Source organism: Choloepus didactylus, chromosome 3 (assembly GCF_015220235.1).
Source record: "Choloepus didactylus isolate mChoDid1 chromosome 3, mChoDid1.pri, whole genome shotgun sequence".
Classification (NCBI taxonomy): domain Eukaryota; kingdom Metazoa; phylum Chordata; class Mammalia; order Pilosa; family Megalonychidae; genus Choloepus; species Choloepus didactylus.
Window position 1 is genome coordinate 144,980,041 of NC_051309.1, and position 14,240 is coordinate 144,994,280.

Here is a 14,240-nt window from a genome sequence, read left to right on the forward strand (position 1 = left end):
ATACATTTTTTAAAGTTAATTAAGAAAAGTGGGCTCTTGAAAGGGACATACTTTGTCTATTATCTCAATTCATGGAGACAATGAGCATGGATCATATACAATATTCCCAGAAAAGGAAGCTAATATTAAATCCAGGGTGCCATGACAAGAGTATGATCTCTGAGTAAATATATGACTCAAGGATACATATGGAGCTTGATCAAGACAGAAAAACTGGATAAACTAAATACTAAGTATAAAAAGATGAAAAACTCTCAAAATTCATGAGGTGGTAGGCTGGAAACACAGCAGCTTTTTATGAAATTTCCACACTGAGCTGTATCTTTGTGTTGGGCAAATGGATAGAGAGTGTGATTCACTTTGTAATCACTGTGGGAGTGATGGTGGAGCACAACATCATATAATGATACCTGAGCTCAAGTTGTTTGCAGTCTTCTTTGTTCAGAGGTATAATATGAATAGCATAATTTTCTCTCAAGGCAGATATAGAAATTGGAAAAAAAGTTGTGGTTTTGTGGGTCCCTAACTGGTAACCTCTGGCAAGATATTTAATGTCTCTAAGCCTCAGTTATATCATCAATAAAATAAGTATGATAATAGCAACTCCCTCATGGGAATACCATAAATCCTACTATTGTATATATATATATATACCAGACACTTAAACTACTTAGGCCAGTGCAAACAATCAATGTTATCCATTATTAATCCTTACTATTATATGATACAACTTAAAACCTTGTTTCCTAAATTACAATACTGCCCCAACTTGTATCAGTTGTATATGTCTTATATTGAAACTAGGCTGCGTCAAAAGGGATAACTGAACATAGTCTAGTGTTTAATCTTTCATTACTAATGAATAAAAAGTAAATATGCAAATAAACACTTAATTCATTGAAGATGGAAAAGTATAGGAAAACATAATAAAAGAAAGGAAGAAGAAATAAGAACAAAAGCATAAATTAAATAATTTGAAAAGCATAAAATGAGAACTGATAAATAAATCTAGGAGCTGTCTCTTCAACAAAATCGGTAAAATAATTATGTTTTCAGGTGTATGTGTTGCATTATAAAAAATAAATTAGAAAGTAATACACAAAATTAAAATTATGATATTCAAAAGTATATACAACTTTATGTAATAAAATATTTAAAATCAAATGGATGGCTTTCCAATGTTTAATTAGATATCACAAATTAAACAATTTGTGATAAGTATTCAAAAACGTGGAAGAAAATTGATCTTGGTCAATAACCAGAAGAAAAACTGAATTGCTCTCAGAAGAAATTAGTATAAAAAAGATTTTGGACTTAAGGGACTATTTCTTTGAAAGACTACTACTCATAATCCCATGAAAATGGGAACTTTTCTTTTCTTTATGGTGAAAAGAAAGGGATGCCTTTTATCTAATCAATGAACTAACACCCTGAGAGTCAATAGGATTAAGAATTGAAGTTAGCAGAAAGAGATTAAAGGTCTTGGTGAGCAGAAGGTGGTGGTGTATTTATTTTACTTTCAATTGGTTGGTCTCCGTTAGATGCCATGTTGTTGAAGGTCATAATTATTACTTTAGGTGCTTAGAAATATTTCTTCCATTTTGATATTGTACAAGTGTCCTCTATAATTCTGTGATATATTTAGGCATGAATTCTGTTTCAGTGATTTAAAACAAATTACTCTAAATGAATTTTTAGTAAATCAACCATTCCTTTTAATGCCCATTAAAATTTGGAATCATGTCAAGTAAGTCATAAAATATCCACAAAAATAATATATAATCAATAAATTCAAGTATTTATGTGGTGTGCCTTTTCTTTATAAACAAATATTTATAATGTTTCACTTAGAACATCTCTAAATTTATCAAATAAGTTAAATTGTACTTAAATGTTGAACTTCAATTAATGTTAACAAATACAATAAAATAAATTGAGAAAAATGTTTCCATAAAATTTGGTCTTTTGAATTTTTACAGAAAGAACTTACAAGATAGTTAATAGTAACATTCTGTGAGATGGTGTTTGCCTGTATTTGGGAAATTATAAAAACAATATAAAATATTTTTCTGAATTTCCTAAAAGAAAAAATGCTCAATGTCAAACTGAGCCCATGCTGTAATGAAAAGATACATGATTATTTGACTAGATTTTAAGTTGATAACTCTAGTAAATGTGAAAATACATAGGTCTTATACCTCAATAATCTCTATTATGATGACAAATCAGCAACCTTTAACATTTCTAATTGTAAATAGAATGTAATTTTACATTTTAGGGTTTTGTTATACAGTAGCCAAATTGAAACCAATTTTGATAATATTTGAATTATCCAAATTCATGACATGCAATTAAATATACTATTGTCTTTGCACATATAAATTATCTATTATAAACTAAATACCACAGAAACCATGGGTAGAAAATGAGAAAAAGTCAATAGTGAAACTATAGGTAAATAATCAAAATGTAATTCTTAAGGAATAGAAAGATAAAGAATTATATCCCTAATAAAAATTCAATATGTGTAATATAAAGAAAGATCACATTGTCATTTAAGAAACGTGACCACAATAATTTTGGAGATGATGTTAAATTCGATTGTAAATGAAGATGCTGAGAAGCACAGAGGTATATATATATGTGTGTGTGTGTGTGTGTGTGTGTATTTAGCATATGTATACTACATAAAGTGTGTGTTTTGTGTATGTATATATATATATATATATAATCAAAACAACACTTACTACCAAACATTTCTAACACTTTATAATAGAAATATTTGCAAATCCATATCAGACTTCATGATCCAAACTCTTACGTTAATGTGCAAGTTAAAGTGACTTTTCAAAATACCTTGTCTTAGAACCCACAGGCATCTCGTTAATCCATCTGCAACTATTGCTTCTCAGTTTCCTATATGTTTTGCTGAATGTTTTATGGTATGATTTTGTGCATCTGGTTTTGTTTCCTGCCTGCTGAAACAAATATTATGCATTGGGTTGGTGTAAAGCATGGGAATTTATTGGCTCACAGTTTTGAGGCTAGGTGAAGTTGAAAATAAAGATAGCATCAAGGTGATGCATTCTCTCAGAAGACTATGGCATTCTGGGGCTGGTTGCCAGTGATCTTTGGTCCTTGGCTTTTCTGTCACATGGCCATGCACATGGTGACCTCCTCTCCTAGCTTCTCCTTGTCGTCCTGGCTCCATTGATGCTCAGCTTCTGGCTGGTCCTTCTGGCTTTCTCTTTCTAATTCTGACTTTCATTCTGTTTATAAAGGATGCTAGTAACAGAAGTAAGATGCATCCTGATTCAGTTGAGCCATACTTTAACTGAAGTAACCTCATCAAAAGGTCCTATTTACCCACAAAAATGGATTAAATTTAAGAACATAAGTTTCTGAAGTTCATAGCTCCAAGCCACCACAACATCTATTATATCCATCTATCTATCTATCTATCTATCTATCTATCTATCTATCTATCTATCTATCTATAAATCTGTTCTAGTTTGCTAATGCTGCTGGAATGCAAAACACCAGAAATGGATTGGCCTTTATAAAAGGGGGTCTATTTGGTTGCACAGTTACAGTCTTAAGGCCATAAAGTGTCCAAGGTAATGCATCAACAATCAGGTACCTTCACTGGAGGATGGCCAATGGTGTCCAGAAAACCTCTGTTAGCTGGAAAGGCACGTGGCTGGTGTCTGTTCCAGTTATGCTTGCAGAATGGCTTTCTCCCAGGATGTTTCTTTCTAGGCTTCAGCTTCTCTCCAAAATGTCACTCAGTTGCTCTTGGGACATTTGTCCTCTCTTAGCTTCTCCGTAGCAAAAGTCAACTTTCAAAGGCCGTCTCCAAAATATCTCTCATATGCAGCTCCTGTGCTTTCTACAGTGTCCCTCTTGGCTGTAGCTCCTCTTCAAAACATCACTCACAACTGCAGCTGCACTGAGTTCCTTCTGTTTGTCAGCTCATTTATATGGCTCCACTGATCAAGGCTCACCCTGAATGGGTGGGGCCATGCCTCCATGGAAATTATCTAATCAGAGTTATCACCCACAGTTGGGTGGGCCCCATTCCAAAGAAACACTCAAAGAATTACCATCTAATCAACACTGATAACGTGCCCACACAAGATCACATCAAAGATAATGACGTTTGGAAGGACATAATACGTTCAAATTGGCACATTCCACCCCCTGGACCCCAAAATGACATTATCTTTCCATATACAAAATACATTCATCCCACAACAATATCACAGAAACTTAAATCATTTCAGTAACAACAGTTAAGCAAAAGATTCCATCAAAGTCAATTATAGGCATGGTTGGTCCTAGGGCATAATTATCCTTTAGCTATGGATATGTAAACTTAGAACAAGTTATGTGTTCCCAATATATAAAGGAGAGACATTCATAGGATAAACATTCCCATTGCCATAAGGAGAAATAGTAAGGAAAACAGGGTTAACAGGACCAAAACAGTTCCTAAAAACCGCAGGACAAACTCCATTAGATTTCAAAGTCTTAGAGTCATTTACAGAGCAATGTTGCATCCTTGGGGCTTGAGAGAGCAGGAGTCTAACCCTTCCTAAGGGCCTTTGTGGGTGAATACCCCAACATATCCACACATTGGGGAGACAACCTTCTCAGCCCCACCTTCCTCAGACATCAGGGCAGCACCCAGATTCCCTTCCATCTCCAGGGCACATGCTCAACCCCTTCAGAACAGTGGAGTGGCAGCCAGGCTCTCCCCAGTTCCCTGGGAATGTGCTCCACCCTCTTTGGGACCTGGGGTAGCAAAACTCTTCCAGAGCATTGAGGCAGAAAGCCCACCCTCGACTTCCAGGGCAAACTCACCCTTTCCATGCATGTGGGCCACTCCGCTCTCCCAGCCCAAGTCCTCTTGACTCCAGACTTCAACCTCCATGGCTCTGTCTTTGAAGAAATTTTTCCTTCAATTTGTTCCTTGTCTGTCTCCTCCAGTCCAGACTGGCAACAGCTCTGTCTATAAAGATCTCACAAAATTTCTGTTGGCTTTGCATGAAGCACACAGGGGTCAAAGCTGTCAGACAATAGGACTTTCCACAAATCCTTTCTGCTTAACTCCTTTTCCAGTCTTGGCTTGTACTGAAATGGTGGTTGGGTTCCATGTTTGGTTACATCCTCACGTTGGGCTGTATCTTCTGGGATTCTACCCCTTGGAAGTTCATAATTTTCCAAGCCATCAGCTTCTGGTTTCTTTGAACCCAAGGGTTCAGTTGTAAGTTTATCTCTCTCTGCTTGCATTGTACTATAAGCTGCAAGGAGAAGCCAGGGTACATCCTGAACGTGTAGTCTGGAGATCTCCTCAGCTAAGTATTCCAGGTTGTCACTTTCAAATTCTGTCTTCCACCTGACACCAGGACTCAATTTTTCCAAATTCTCTGCCACTTTAAAACAAGGATCACCTCTCTTCCAGTTTGCAACACCACATTCATCATTTCTGCTCAAATCCTCGTCAGAAGTATCTTTAGAGTCCATATTTCCACAAACAGGCTCTTGAAAGCAGTTTAGGCCTTTTCTATCAAGCTCCTCACAATTCTTCCAGAATCTTCCCCTTATCCATTTAAAAAGCCATTCCAACATGTTTGGTATTTGCAAACTCAGCAGCAAAAGCACCCCACTTCTCTGGTACCAAGATCTGTTCTAGTTTGCTAATGCTGCTGGAATGCAAAACACCAGAAATGGATTGGCCTTTATAAAAGAGGGCTTATTTGATTACACAGTTACAGCCTTAAGGCCATAGAGTTTCCAAGGTAATGCATCATCAATCGGGTACCTTCACTGGATGATGGCCTATGGTGTCCAGGAAACCTCTGTTAGCTGGGAAGGCACGTAGCTGGTGTCTGCTCCAGAGTTCTGGTTTCAAAATGGCTTTTTCCTAGGATTTCCTCTCTAGTCTTCAGCTTTTCTCCAAAATGTCATGCTCAGTTGCTCTTGGGACATTTGTCCTCTCTTAGCTTCTCCGGAGCAAAAGTCGGCTTTCAAAGGTCGTCTCCAAAATATCTCTCATAGGCAGCTCCTGTGCTTTCTTCAGCGTCCTGCTTGGCTGTAGCTCCTCTTCAAAACATCACTCACAGCTGCAGCTGCACTGAGTTCCTTCTGTTTGTCAGCTCATTTATAAGGCTCCACTGATCAAGGCTCACCCTGAATGGGTGGGGCCATGCCTCCATGGAAATTATCTAATCAGAGTTATCACCCACAGTTGGGTGGGCCCCATTCCAAAGAAACACTCAAAGAATTACAATCTAATCAACACTGATAAAGTGTGCCCACACAAGATTACATCAAAGATAATGGTGTTTGGAGGGACATAATACATTCAAACTGGCACACTATCTATCTATCTATTATATTTCATTCTAAGGTATAAGAATTGCTGTGGAACCTTGCAACAGAGAAGCCATGATTGCAATTATTGTCATTTTGTCTATGACTAAGCAAACCACTTGCAGTAAATCACATTTGAGTTTGAGTGTTCCAGGGAGATACACTGTTGAATCCACTACCTCCTCCTTAGTCCATTGTAGTCCTTGAAACTTGATTACTAAAAATAATGATTATGATTGGCTCATACAGATGGATTATAGGGAGGTACATGATATACCACCTGTTATATAAGTATTAAAATTCTTTATTGTGAAGAAAAAGTTCCTCTCAACCATGTTGATCTTTTTTCCTAGAAAACTCTAGAGCCATCTGTAAGTTTATATTAATTGCTCAAAATGTTATTGAAATGAAGCATTTTTCACAAGTATATTTAAGCATATAATGTATACAAAAAGATAGCTGAGATGAATATTGGTTTCATAAACACATCTGGGAACCACAAATCCAATATAAATATGTGATGAACATACCTATTTATTTACCCAACATTTTGTTTAAATTGTCCATAATATTAAAAAATTATGTCAAAAGAATTCTAAAACTATTTCAGGTATCTAGAATTTAATAATACCTCTAATTGGAGAGAAATAATGTGATTGCATCATTTTAATCTCTTTATATAGTCATGCTCCAAAATACAGCCCCCTTAATCTGTTTCTTTTATATTTTATAGGGGCCATGTTGTTTCCTTTTACGTACTGTTCAATGAAGAAAGTCTTTTCTTGGTCAGATATTTATGCATAATTATTCATGGATTCTATTGCATCCTCCAATTATTAATCTGTGAGAATCACATTTTCAGCTGAAATGTTAGATAATGCAAATACTACCAGTTCTGTGATGCAGCATACAGATTGATTTGGGAGGTGACTGGATGGAACTTTCTTTCTGCTTGATTACTTTTCTGTATGTGTTGAATCTACTTTGCTGAGGACTGCATTTCCAAAGTCAATTTTCTATTTCGTCAATTTCATAATGTCACTATGTCCAACCTCAATCCCATTGTTTCTTTCAGTTACTTTGCAGTGATAAGCAACACCAAGTCAAGATTCCTCTATGTCATTGGAAATTCCTGCTAAGTCAGACTTGTACTCTTTCCAGAAGTGTTAGGGGCAATTAAGGTCAGTGAGGTTTTCAGTCACCAACAGGCTTTTTGTATCAAATGGATCAGTATTTGAGTACAGATATTCAAACCAAAGGGTCCTTTTTGAAATCTATGGCTCCATTACATTAAAAAGCAATCCAAAGGAGTTAGTCCCTGCCTCTGTCATGTTCTAGTCTTTCCTACAATTCTTGGCCCCTTAAACTAGGGAGTTGCAGTTTTTTATCTGTCTTTCTATATTATTTCTTATAAACACTTTCTTTGTCAATAAATACGTCTTCAGTTTATCTAATAGGAATTCTTTATAATGAGTGGTACTATATCTAGATTTCTTCTAATAGGTATCCTTCACCCCCCTTTTTAAAAATGCCTCTTTGGTCAGTTTTGTTTGTTTTGGTTTGTATATGTATGTGTATTTCTGTGTTTTGGGGATGAACAGTGTTAATTTAAACACTTGTGCACATGATCTCTCTTTTCAAATCATATAAATTGAGTTTTGGTCTCTCTTTTTTTTTGAAATTTAAATATTTATTTTTAAAGCCTCCAAAACACTGGAGTATGCTTCACCCATAAACAGTTCATAGAACTAATAACTGTATTGGATAATAAGCAATACAATTTGTACCTGTGATGCAGTTGTGTTGTAAATTCTCAAAATCAATTTATAAATTTGTTGCTTTTACTTTTACGAAAGTATTCATTTAATCCATGATATGAATTGCAAAATTTTTTTCCAGACTTATACAAATTATAAATAATAATTGAATTTCAGTTACATAGCAGGTGAAAATTTTAACTAAGCCATTACTTCAAAATAGAATGTGTTAAAACAATTGTTACAGTATAGGCACTAATGAAAATAATTTTCTTGGCATATGACACTACAATATCTTTCTCAAGTGTTGTTATTATTTTAAAAAAACAGGATATAATAATGGTCACTTTGACTAAAAGCTGTATTCTTTACTTGAAGAATAACTTCTCTCTAACATTTGGCAATTATTCAGATTTTTTAAAATGACATGCAAAAAACAAATTGTGCAGATCCAAACAATAAAATATTAACTACCAAAAACTAATTAATATCAATAATTCTACAACTGAAGCATAGCCCCAGTTCAGAATTTAGGGATAATATATATACCAAGTTTAAAAGAAAAATGTATTAGCCACTTAACAGTACCATAAATATAACTGAAAATTAACTGTACAGTCTAACATCTTGGTAAGGACAAAAATCATTCTTTATTATGGCCATTTTCATAAGAACATAAAAAAAAGTGCATTTAAATACCCTTTCAAAAATGAACAAATGATGATTATGTACTGTTAATTATGAAGAACAAACATAAATAGTTAATAGGACAATTTACTAACAAGACAAAAATATGCTGGTGTAAGTTATATTCATGTCTGCTGATCATGTATTTAGTCACATGATGATCAACTTTTATCAAGCTGCCCAAATCCAAGCATATAATATGTGATATGAGTTGACTTTAAAGGAAGCCAGACTGATTTGTCCAGTATCACTAAAACTCCACCTTGGCTAAATGGTATTACTTTAAATTTCCAATAAGAGTTAAATAAGAATTCATTGCTACTTCTAAAATAGAAGGTAAATACTGTACAACAAGAGGTAACTCTGTTGCTACATGTTGCCTACAAATGCTTCTAACACAGGGCTCTTGAATGGGATCATCATTGAGCTGCCTGAAATATCATACCACCTTGGTCACAGAGTCAATACTTCAGGTTTCATTTCTAAGGGCTTATTAAAAACTTCTGTTTTAAGAAGGTATGATTTATATCCACCTCCCCACCAATAGTCATTTTTTAGAATGCTCATGTAAAAACAAAAAAAGCTTTTGGAAGCTTGATGGTTTGCAGAAATTAAATATAGGATATCTTTCAAAGACTATATGTTTCATGAGTGTATAGTTAACCAAAGATCAAAACATGAAAGACTTTTATCCTAGTAGCTTAATAATGATACCTAAAAACAAAACTGTATCTCAACATTTACTGTAATACAAGTATACTATTAAAAGCTATTCCTCACAAAATAATCTCTTTATAATATAAATGAGAAGCACCATCACAAAATAGTTGAATAGGTTCTTCCAAATCTTCATTCATCAATATGTTGCAAAGATCCAAAAAGCACATGAAGCTCATGAGTCAACTGTTGTTAAGCTTGAAGTAGCTTTGGTGGGTTTCTCTGGGTCCATATAAAACAGAAACCAATAATAAGTTTCTTAGGGGGGACTCATCTGCTGAACCCTTTTGAAATTTTTCAATTAATTTATTCACCATTTTTTATGTGATGCCAAGACAGACAACTTCAGCCACAGCAATACTTTTCTTGAGTTCTTCAATTGTCTGATTCCTCCTAGCATTACGTTCATCTTGCTGTTTAAGATTGACAAATGACAGTGTGATTATCATAGACTAACAGCTCAGGATTTGCACAAGATCTTGCTCTGCTCCTTTCTGTAGTTTCTTTGGATCAGACTTCTTTCTCACAGTAATAAATCTCCATTTAGGATTAGCATTATTTTCCCTGCTGGTAGTTTCTGAGTCTAGCCCTCAGAATCAGAGTCATCATCACTGTTTCCTTCTGCCTTCCATCTCTTAAATCTATCTATCAATTTGGTCAGATAAGAAGTCTTATTTGATTTTTTAACAATGAATTTGTGTTTCAGAAGTTCTTTAGCTGTAGGATGAAATGATGGACTTTTGTTCAGGCAAGCATCCATTAACTCCTAAAAAGACTTGGTAAAGTCTCCAACAAGAGTTAGGAGATTGTTTTTTGGAATAAGGAACAGAACTCTGATTGGATGCATATTGGAGTTAGGTGGCTCTCCTTTGGCTAATTCCATAGTAGTAATTCCCAATGACCAAACTTCAGCTTTTGAGTCATAAGCAGATGGCTGAATAACTTCAGGAGCCATCCAAAATGGCATTCCCACAGAGGTATTTATTTTAATTTGTGCGTCTGTCAGTTTGACAGCAACTCCAAAGTCAGCAAGTTTAACATCTCCTTGTTCTGAAAACAACACATCGGCAGCTTTTATGTCCTGGTGAAGTTTCTTCTCTGAATGCAGATAGTCCAGACCTTTCAAAATTTTCTTTAGCATGGTGGCGATTTGGAACTCATCAAATGACCAACTCGCAGAAGATCAGTGGTGAATGGCCACCCAGGTATTCCATTATTATCTGTAATTTTGAACCCTTGAAATTCAATCCATAGTATTTTGTTACATATGAGCTGTCACACTGACTCAAAACAGTTATTTGTTGCTGAATGTCTTCAATTTCATCTTCAACTTCCCCCAGGTCTATGATTTTATTAGCAACCACTTGCTGGGTACGGTTATGAATTCCTTTGAAAACTTCTCCAAAGGAGCCTTTCCCAATGTGTTCTAATTTTGTGAATAGTTCTTCTGGATCTGCTATATTATCCTGCATCCTGGGCACTTGGACAGCCATCGGTGAGTGGGACATGAAGGCGACTGGGGCTCCCACTGCTTCTGCAGTCGTGGCTCCTTTGGCTGGGACAGGCTCCTCCTCCGAGGGTAGCTGCATGGCCCTTCCAGGCTGTTTGACCAGGGCCCTTCTGGTGCCCACCTGTGGTAGTTGCTGCTGTCTCTGGGGCTGCTTTTCCTCCTTTATGCAGGGTGCTCTATGTGGCAGTGGTTGGAGCTCAGGTGATGGTCTCTCCATATTACTGAACAATATACAACTATTAAAAATACAGCCATGTATGAGCATGGAGAAATAAATGCCTCTGACATAAATCAAAAACTGAGATAGATTATAAATTGTATATACATTATATTTACAAATAAATACAACATACAGAGGAGAAAAGGACTGGAGCCATATGTTATCAATGTCCTTAGAATTATAAATTAATTTATCCATTTCTTTCCTAAACATTCTGGATATTACTTGTTAATATTTCTGTAAAAACTAAAAGGTGTGAACAAGTAAACTATATTATTGCTGTTATCTAACGATATTGATACTTCTAATTTACCAGTCCATATAGTAGGCATTTTATCTAAATTTTAATAATTGAACATAAAATCAACTCAGTAAAGTAGACATTATTTATATTTATTAAATAAGGTCACTGAGATACAGGTATATTAGATGATATGGGACTTTTATGCATCTCATAATTGACAGAACCATATACAAACTCAGAACTCTAAGATTTCATGCCTCTGTGCCTTTCCATGAAAGAACACCACCACTCAAAAACTCAGATTTCTACCTTACTTCAATATAGATAAGCAGATAGAAGTGAATAGAATTGGCTTTAAGGACAACTAATGAATTCACCTCTGTTCTGGTTTGCCAATACTGCCATTTTGCAGAACACCAGAAATGGATTGGCTTTTATAAAGGTTGTTTATTTGGTAACAAAGTTATAGTCTTAAGGTCATAAAGTGCCCAAGGTAAGACATTGACAATAACTTACCATCATTGAATGATGGCCGATGGCATCCAGAAAACCTCTGTTAGCTGGGAAGGCATGTGGGTGGCATCTACTTGCTCCCAGGGTGCATTCCAAAATGGCATTCTCCAAAATGTCAGTGTTGGCTTTCAACCACCGTCTTCAAAACGTGTCTCTCAGCTGCTGCTCGCCGTGAAGCTCCTTCTGTCTAAGCTTTTATAGGGGTGCAGAGAACGAATCAAGGCCCATGCAGAATGGGTAGGGCCATGCCTCCATGGAAATTATATAATCAGAGTTATCACCTACAGTTGGGTGGGTCACATCTCCATGGAAACAACCTAATCCAAAGGTTCCAACTTAATCAACACTAATACATATGCCCCCACAAGATTGCATCAAGTAATATGGCTTTTTCTGGAACATAATATATACAAACTGGCACAACCTCATTTATTATAAATCATTTCACTGCAATATTGTACAGTCATTTAGCTTGGTTATTAATGACATTACTCCTTGGCAAAAGGTATAATTAGAATTGTGAATTAGAAATATTTGACTTTTTAATCCCCCCCAAGCAAAATATGCTCTCAGGAGGCAAAAAGTCTAGATGATGCAGTTCTAATACTTAGATTGATGTAAAAGATTATTTTATTCTGGTCCTTTCTAAAGCTGATATTAATGAAATTGATGTAATGAAAACAGGTAGTGGCTAAAACATGTACCTGCTTGTGATTTTAGCATCTCAAGGATAAAAAAATTATTTTCCTAAAAAGAAATCAGAACACTTCAATACTGTGTGTAAGTTACTGGAAATGTTTGAAAGAAATTTATTAAATCTGAGAAATATTTTTTAAAATAAAATAATTGTATAATTCTAAGCAAAGCTGGGAAAGCCAGCTGAACACATAATTATACAACATTATTTTCATCTATTGAGCATTAAAGTCAAATCTAGGTGACTCTATAACAGAACCATGTGTATTTGCTTTTGAATTACTATCTGATCAACTTGGTATTTTTTGATGCTAATGAGTTTGCACCAACATTTACCCTATCCGGCCTTAAACAAAACAGAAGACTCATGAGGATGAAACCCAAATTTTGCAAATGTTAAAGGAATAAACCATCTGCAAGATATTCTACATAAGCATCATAGAATATATCCCAAAAGGCATTGTTTGAAACTAGGAAAAGGTTTATTATTCACAGTGAAATGAATAACATACAGTACATTTGGGAGAGTAAAACACTGCATTCTAATTCTTTTTGTATGCCCTAAATTTTCATATGAAATGGAAATACAGCTTTCATAGGTCAGCTGCTATTTTGGATCATCACATAATGTTTCTATTTATACTATGATGTATTTACTTCACAGATCAGAAAGGTTAATTGTCTTATAAAATCTAGCAAAAGATTGCAAATGAGATGGGAAGTCAGATCTTACAAATATCAGAGTAAAGTCACTTTTATTAAATCATATCTTCTCCTTTCTAAATAGAAGCAGTTTTATACAGTTACATGAAACATAATCATCTCCTAAAACTGTTGTGTACTTGCAATTTATTTACTGTAAATATGCTATTTACACATAGGATACATAAATTCAAAATAAAAATATGTGTTAAAATGTGGCTCAGGCTCTAATGCTCTCAAGCTAAAAGAGAAAGAAAGTCATTTTCATTAGCCAGAAAGAAAAAATATTTTTTGGTTTGTTTACCCAGAAGTGATCTCAGGATAGGAATAGCTCTGTTATTTAAATTTAATATGTGATTTTAATGCTTATATCTCATTAGAAAATATAGCTGACAGGGCTACCAATTATTGAGCACATTCTACAATCATAGAAATAGTTGTTATTAACCATTTTACAAAATAGAAAATTGTGATTAAGATATTTGTTAATAACATAAACAAGTTGAGATACAACTATATGTGTTTGAATCCAAAGTTCTACTTTTAACTACTATCTTATAAATGAAGAAATGAATGATATTGCTTACATGAAAGTTGAAACCAGATTCAATAGATCTATATTACAGTGGTTGAGATGAATGACATTCAATGGATATATTATAGAGATTTTGATAAGCCTGGCAGCTTATCATCTTCAAAGTAGTGCAGAATTTGGGCTTCTTATCTGGATCTTTGGTCTACACTCTCCTTCATTCACCAGGATATCAGTTTTTGACCAAAGCAGAAGGTTGGCTTATCTGGCCAAGGCTTGTGTCTATG

The 14,240-nt window shown here is 35.0% G+C and overlaps 1 pseudogene; it reads right to left on the reverse strand.

The window, feature by feature from the left end:
• Nucleotides 1–9,718: 9,718 nt before the first annotated feature.
• Nucleotides 9,719–11,044, reverse strand: LOC119530468 (annotated as a pseudogene).
• Between the last annotated feature and the right edge of the window lie 3,196 nt (nucleotides 11,045–14,240).